An 8,227-nucleotide genomic window follows, 5' to 3' on the forward strand; every position below is an offset into this window, starting at 1 on the left:
ACACACACACACACACACACACACAAAATAATGCAATTTGACTAGTTTGGATAATATCAAAATAAATGTCTTACAAGTGACCAACCCAAGTTTAATCCCCAGTGCCACATATAGTCTCCCCAAATCCTCCAAGAGTGATCTCTGAGCATAAATCCAGGAGTAATCCCTTAGCGCTGCCAGGTGGTGCTCCATTCCAAAACCAAAACAAAACAAAACAAAAAAACCCAAAAAGATTAAACAAGAAAAATAGAAAGACAAACCTAGAAGTCCAAATTCTGGGGGGGGGGGGAAATTAGCTGTTATCTTTCCATTCTGATCCTGAGAAAAGCAGCAAGATTTTACAAATGAGAGAGGATGAAAGAGTGGTGGGGTGTGGGAGAAGTAAGGCTAATCTGAGCATCCTCATCTCAGGGCACATAAGTACATTGATGACAACTAGGGCAGTGCGGAGGGACACTAGGGATATTGATGATGGGAATGTTGCACTGGTGAAGGGTTTATTTTTAAGATAAGGCCTCCCAATGCTTACCACAGGCTGTGTTCTTTACACTGACTGTATAGAAAGAGGAGGTACAGTAAATGCACCACATATACACCTCAGCCCAGGCTCTTTGCCTGGTCTGTATTGTGAATGGGGGGACATGGAGAAAAAAAAACCAACCAGGGCAGTACCTGTGATATTTCGGTAAAAGGTTGAGGTATCAGTTTACTCAAACAAAATTAGTAAGTACTTAGTAAAAGTGGGGGGCTGGTTGAAGCAAGAACAGAAGAGTTGCCAATTATATAACATTTCTCTGAAAAGTAAACACACAGTTTCCAGGTCACTTGGTTCCTTTTGGCTTCAAGTCACAGTCAAAGCTGAGGGTAACTGCAGAGACCTGGGCGTCTCATCCTAGTTCCCACACACGCAGCTGCCACCGCTGTGCGGGGAATGGCATAGTTTTGAAAAACGAGTACAGAAAGACATATGAGTGCCAGATGTATATAACATGCACAAAATATATAACCACGACTACAGCCCGCAAAATCAGATTTACGCCAACTTCACAAAAATGCCACGCATTGTGTTGAAAGTAGTGAATTTCCATGATGGAAGGTCCAGTGACACATCCCATGGAAGTGCCGGTGTAAAATATTAAATGCATGCCTATCAGGGCGTGTGCAGACATGAGAGAGAAGGGAGAATGGGGGCACAGACAGGCAGAGAGAAGCAGGAATCCTAAAATCAGGTGAGACTATCTATGTTTTGGGAGTGTCACGGAAGGTATCACCCTGTGGCAAGTGGCAGTAGTGGAAAGTTTTCTGGAGGGCACCCAGGGATGAGGCAAAGACGCTCAGTGTGGGGACAGCAAGGTCAAAGAAGTCTCTGTTTCTGCAGCAGGGCTTTCATCAGAGAAAGAGGAGTATGTGAGCATGTGTGAGAACTTGGTCATACGTGGGCATGTGAGAAGGCCTGGGCATATGTTGGCACATGTGAGGACGCATGGACATGGATGAATAGGTCACTTCCGTGACCTGGGTAGAGAGAGGTGAGCACATCCCTATCCTCCCCCATGGCAGTTTCATCTGGCATCATGGAAGTGACACCTTTATTGGAAAAAACGGAACAAAAATTAAAAATGGGGATTTTAGGGAAAGTCTGGGTGCTGATTGGTCCCCTGGAGGAGAATTTCATAACCTCCACTGACTGATGTCAAGAATTTGAGGAGCCCCGATTCAGAGCCTGTGTCAGCAGCAGGGAAATGGCCACTCAGGTGTGACAGTGTGTGTGGAGCGGAGTGGCAGAAGCTGCTGGAAGAAGCAGCAGCTGGTTCCCCCTGAGGATATGCCTGGAAGCTGCAACTCAGCTGAAGACCCATCTCTACACCCAGAGGAGACTCATTCCCCAGGAGAAATTAAAAGCGCTAACAATACAGGGCAAAGAGGGGGACTGAAAATATGATCAGACTTGCAAGGGAAGGTAGCAACAGATCACAGAGAAACAAACCACCACCATGGCAGACTAAATCGAGGGACAGTCCTTAGCATCATGTTGGTGTGCAGGTCTGAACAATTGGGGACCTGGTCAGTATCTATGAGAAAAAGATTCCCCAAATATAGACCAGAACTAAATAAGAAACAATTATTTATGAAGAGGAAGGAACAGAGAAGTGAAGGTTGACCACATACTGACCTGCAGTTCAGAGAAGGCAGAGCCAGAGCAGAAAGAAGACTCAGTGGTGTGCAGGTTGGCTCCGAGGTGCAAGTTCTTGTGCAGGAAACCCCGCTGTACCTGAGCCAGCAAAGGGACATGAGCCAATGGAACTGAGGCATGACCAGTGTTCTACTAGGCAGCAACTGGAGAAGCAAACGGATAATTTCTCATGGAGAATGTTGGGAGCCAGAAGGTTGGAGTCATAAGCATGGGACAAATGTCTTTTCTTTACATCTAGATTGGAGCTTATTGTCAGTGAGATCTTGATGTAGAAATGATCAGAGAACAAAACTGGAAATCGAGCTCCCATATGGTCCAGCTATACCACTCCTAAGAATATACCCTAGGAACACAAAAATACAATACAAAAATCCCTTCCTTACACCTATATTCATTGCAGCACTATTTACCATAGCAAGACTCTGGAAACAACCAAGATGCCCTTCAACAGACGAATGGCTAAAGAAACTGTGGTACATATACACAATGGAATATTATGCAGCTGTCAGGAGGGATGAAGTCACGAAATTTTCCTATACATGGATGTACACAGAATCTATTATGCTGAGTGAAATAAATCAGAGAGAGAGAGAGAAAGACGCAGAATGGTCTCACTCATCAATGGGTTTTAAGAAAAATGAAAGACATTCTTGCAATAATAATTTTCAGGCACAAAAGAGATGAGTTTAGTTAGAGAAATAACTACGTTTTGAACTATCCTAATAATGAGAATGTACGAGGGAAATAGAAAGCCTGTCTAGAGTACAGGCGGGGGTTGGGTGGGGGAGGGAGATTTGGGACATTGGTGATGGGAATGTTGTAATGGTGATGGGTGGTGTTCTTTACATGACTGAAACCCAAATACAATCATGTATGTAATAAAGTTGGTTAAATAAAAAATTAAAAAAAAGAAAAAGAAAAGTAAGATCATAAAAAAAAAAGAAATGATCAGAGAACAAGGTTTACAGACAAGCAAAATCCTTAGTCAGCGATGCTGTAGGAAACCAGAAGAACCAGAGGTGAAGGATATGTGGGTAGTTGGAAGTTTCTGGACCAGCGGGAGCCATGAATGCAGCAATGTCTGATTTGCAACATTAGAATGAAAACATAGAAGTGAGGTGAAAACATAGCTGAAGGTTCACATCACTGAAAATTCACAGAGTGTGATAATAACCCTTGCTTGATTTTGTATTTCAGTAAGCAAAGTGCATTTGTTAAAAATCTGTGGGAATCTTCAACAAATAGAACTTGAGTTTACTATTTTTAAATAATCAGAAAAAAGTGGGCCAACAATAAACTCTTCAACCATTCAATGGATGGAGGATAAAAGTAAAATGAAAAGGGCTAAGAGTGAGAAAAGAGAAAGGAACTTCAATATTCAGAGAACATATTAAATGGAAAAGAACCAAATCATCCTCTAAAATCAAGAGGTTTTCAGGATAAAATAGATATATTCACTCATATGGTATTTATGAGAAATATACCTAAGTAAATTTAAAAATTATTTGTCATTTAGAACAAAAACCAGTCCCTTTGGGAAGTGTTAATTATACAAATAAGCAAACAATTAGAAATTTAAAATCATTCAATGTAAGAAGAAAGATAGGCATATGAAATCCTCTAATAATTCCAGTCTTGACAAGTCTATTAAACACAAAACATAATCCTCCATAGATACTTTATAAATATATATAAAGAAAATATATTTAAAATATTTCATGAGAAAAAAATAAGGCCTATCACAATCAAAATAATACAACATAAGAAAACTTGATTTACAATCTCATGAGTACATAAAAAAAAACAATGTTGTTTTACCCACCAAGCTTTTAAGAAAAAGAATGCAATTTATGATATTAGTAAACGGACAGAAATAAGCCAAGTGGTCACTTGATTAATTCAGAACAAGTCTGTGGTAAGCTGAACTCTTTCTCATGATCAAAATATTTAAAAAGTGAAAGTAGAAACATATGTTTAGTCTAAGAAATAGTATCTTAAAAGAATCTACTCTAGCTTTACTATTTTATGGGGATGCCTAAATGTTTCTTCAAAATCAAGTGATCTGAGCATAAGACAAAGGTATTGTTTTTCTATTCACTGTCCTGGACACCTCAGTCATTTCTGTACAATTGGAAAAGTGAAAATTGGGCAGAGAGATAGTACAGCAGGTGACAAGCTGACTTTGCTTGTGGCTATCATGGGCCCCATCTTAAGTACCACTGCCATGAGCATTGATATAATTTCCTGAGAACTTCCAGATATGATTCCTTAGCACAGGTCCAGGAGTAAGCTCTGAACAGTGTCAGGAGTTATTCCTAAGCACAGAACCAGGAGTTATCCCTGAACATAGAGCCAGGAAAAATCCTCAAACACAGCTGCATGTGGTCCATGCTCCCTCCCTCTGGGGAACAAGTGAAAATGAAAATAATATAGATTAAAAAGAAATATGAAATATTTTCATTTTTAGGAATTATATGTTTCACCTCCAAATATATATTAGTTAGAATTAACAAGACTCATTAGCAATGTTTAAGTAGATAAAAATAAACAATAGAGGTTTCTGCAACAAATAATTTATATGAAAAGTTTAAGGATATATATATATATATATATATATATATATATATATATACTAGTAAAGGTCCAACACATTTCTTTTTTTTTTCTTTTTCTTTTTTTGTTTTTGGTGTTTGGGTTACATTTGGCAGTGTTCAGGGGTTACTCCTGGCTCTGAGCTTGGAAATCGCTCCTGGTAGGCACGGGGGACATTATGGGATGCAGGGATTCGAACTACTATCTATCCTGGGTCAGCTGCGTGCAAGGCAAACGCCCTACCACTGTGTTATCTCTCCGGCCCCAGGATCCAACACATTTCTAAAGATATCAGTAGTTGTGGTGATGGTGGCTGGGGTCGATATTGCATAGGGGGCTTCCCTAGACCTGCTCATAAAAAGACCTAACGACTGAGAATGCAAGGATAGTGCAATCTCTTCTGGAAAGAGCTTGACACTCAGAGACAGTCAGATGGAAAGAGACACCTGGGCCTGGGCCAGATGGACAGATAAATAGCAGAGAGGTGAACTAACCAGATCATGCTTATTTATGGTAAAAACACCAATCAGCTACCTTACACCAGCCTTTTGCAACTCGGTGATACAGACCCTGTGAGGCCCAGAATATTCCAAAGGGCCCAAAGAAAGAATTGCAAAAATATTGGGGTACAGCATGAGGCTCAGGGGCCAACGAATAGGACAGGGTGACAGGAAGAAAACTGGGTTGTAAGGGGGATTGAGGACACTTTATACTGTGCCCTCAAATCTTTTTTTGATGACTTCTGATGGGACCACAAACAACACCCTCTTAAGTCTTCAGAAAGAAAAAGCTAGAAAAAAAATTTAAACTAAATATAAAATATTTAAATAACCCAAAGAATTTTACAGGGAAAAATGACAGCAAAAAGCCAATATACTTTTTATAAAGCAGTTTGAGCCAGTAAGTGAATGCAGACAATGCCAAGGCAATACCATATTCTAACCACTAGTTTGGAAACTAAAAAACCAGACACAATCAATTCTTGTTTACAAGCGGGCATAGAAAAAGGCAGGAGGATTCGGGAAGCAGTTTTGGATTTCCTGTGGAATCTGGAGATGGGCTTCAAGACTTGTGATTGGAACTTGCAAAACCGTCACACAGATAACACACACATCCACACTGACATGCACTCAAGCTTCATAAAATGGAAGGAAAAAAAAAGAAAACAAACAAAAAAATAGCCAAAGATGTGCTGATGGGAAATAGAAGCGATAAGGTGGGTCTGGCTCCACCCTGGACCATGATGGACCCAGATGACCTGACTCATGTCAAGGAGGAGAGTGAGTGCTCAAAGTACTGTGGAAACTTAAAAAAAAAAACAGTCACAAAAGGGAAACAAATGACCCATGTCATGATTTTATCTTCTGAAGTTTCAGGGCTCACCTCTCTCTGCCCCTTGCACCCATATAGCAGCACCCCTGCTAGGAAAGCAGTCGGCAAGGCCAGGGGTAGCAGTTCTGCTTGGATACAGCCAGGGAATCTGGCCTTAGATTCCCTCAATGCCCATTGGCTGCCTCATGAATTCCTATGCATCCTGCTGATTTCTCAAAACCTAGGCCCCTTCTACAGGATTAGAGTTTGCTCCAAGGACATCTGGTCTACCAGCCACTCTCCTGCTCCATAAGCCACCTTTTAGCATCGTCTTCAGCTCCAGCTTCTCCAAGGAGGAGGAGCTTGGCTTTCCTCCTCCCCCCCTCCCCCCCCAGGCTGTTCTGGGATCGCTTCCAGTTTGGCAGCAAGTTTATTTGAGGATTACAGGTACCCCGCAGGAGCTGGTGAGATCAGGGGCAAGGCTATGGGGAAGATACCTCTTTCCACAGAGCCCAGATAGCTCCTTGAAACAGGCCCTTCTGCAATTAGGGACTTTGTGAGTGTTTAGTGGAGTAGACAAAGCTTTTTACACCCTCCAATATTCTTACCTGCTGGGTTGGGGGTCACATACCTCCAGATGTTGACCTCAATGTTGCTTGTTATTCAGATACAAACATTGCATTTGATTAAGCCCACAGACCTCGAGCAACTGGGTTTTCTGTATTCTTTCTTTCTTTTCAAAACAGTATTTATTTATTTTGGTTTGGGGGCCCACACCTGGTGGTGCTCAGAGGTTACTCCTGGTTCTGAGCTCAGAAATCACCCCTGACAGGCTCAGGGAACCATATGGGATGCAGGAATCGAACCTGGGTTCGTCTGGGTCAGCTGCGTGCAAGGCAAATGCCCTACCCCTTTGCTATTTACTCCAGCCCCACAACTGGGTTTTCTAAATTACAGAGCAACTCTCCAGCTGCAGAGATGGATTGTTGAGTGTTGAACTTGTAAAAGATGGCACTGTTGTTCTTGATTGCAGCCTGTCTTTTACCCTGAAGAGTGCAGCCATGGCAGGGTGGCTTGGAGTTGCCACAGAGAGCAGCAGAGAAGTGAAAGATTGAAATAATTCAAGTGCTTTCATCAGACACAATTAAGCCAGACAAAAATCTTCTGGAATAAAAGAGTGATGCTCTATGCTCCCCACACCAATAGCCCAAGATGATTTCATGTAGGGTCTGACTTGTCTCAAAATCCAGAGAGGAATTTTCAAATGAATAAAGGCAGGTGACTGGAGATAACCCTGCAGTGACCCTGTGGGACTGAGTTCTTTGTCACAGAACTGTGGGATCAGAGTTCCTTATGTATCACCTCACAGAGGCCTACAGTGCTTTGCCCAGGTACTGTGCTCCAGACCACACAGGGCTTTGGGGAAATACCAATTCCTGCCATGACACGAGCTTCCTGGCTTCGTTCTGGCTTCCTGGCCTGTATACGTGACACCATTGCATCAGTTAGTTTGGAAGTTTGTGAGTTAATAAAGCCCATGTTTATAGCTGCAGCTTTCCCCGAGAGAAAAATCAGACCAAGCTTGTCACTGTAGATGAGAACCTGTCTTCCTAAATTTGTGTCCTCCCTAGCATATGAGCTACTTAGCATCAGATAAAATGAGTTAGATGTTTCCCACAGTGAAACCAATGTAGGCGAGATATCGAAGCTGAAAAATGACAAAGGTAGGAAAGAAAGCTAAAGTGTGGACATGAAGATGATACAAATAGAATTCCTGATGTAGAATTTCAAGAGTTAAACTTCAGTTTCTGATGGATTTTACAAGAATATTTCTAACATCCTTTTATTTTTATTGCAGGGTGGAATATAATTCCAATCACAGATGAAAAACACAAGTCTGAGTTCAAAACCAAACAAAGCTGAATTAGAAACGTGTTCTATTTTTCATGTTATATTTGTCTAACTTTGTACTTCCTACCTGATGACTCATCTGAGCCTATGACTCATGTAAAGGGCAGTTCCTCTAAAATGTCTTTAAAAAAAAAAAAAAACCTGCTTACTAAAGGCAATTGTTTTGATCAAATCTACTTCCTTTCAGAATACAGACTGTTTAAACATACCCGGGAGCTC

General features: G+C 41.4%; 1 non-coding gene across 1 annotated transcript; it reads left to right on the top strand.

The window, feature by feature from the left end:
- The first annotated feature begins 512 nt into the window (after window positions 1-512).
- Window positions 513-645, top strand: LOC126014672 (small nucleolar RNA SNORA51). The gene has a single exon (XR_007497674.1). It is a non-coding gene; the product is annotated as a small nucleolar RNA SNORA51 (small nucleolar RNA).
- The last annotated feature ends 7,582 nt before the right edge of the window (window positions 646-8,227 follow it).

This window comes from Suncus etruscus, chromosome 7 (assembly GCF_024139225.1).
Source record: "Suncus etruscus isolate mSunEtr1 chromosome 7, mSunEtr1.pri.cur, whole genome shotgun sequence".
Taxonomy (NCBI): Eukaryota; Metazoa; Chordata; class Mammalia; order Eulipotyphla; family Soricidae; genus Suncus; species Suncus etruscus.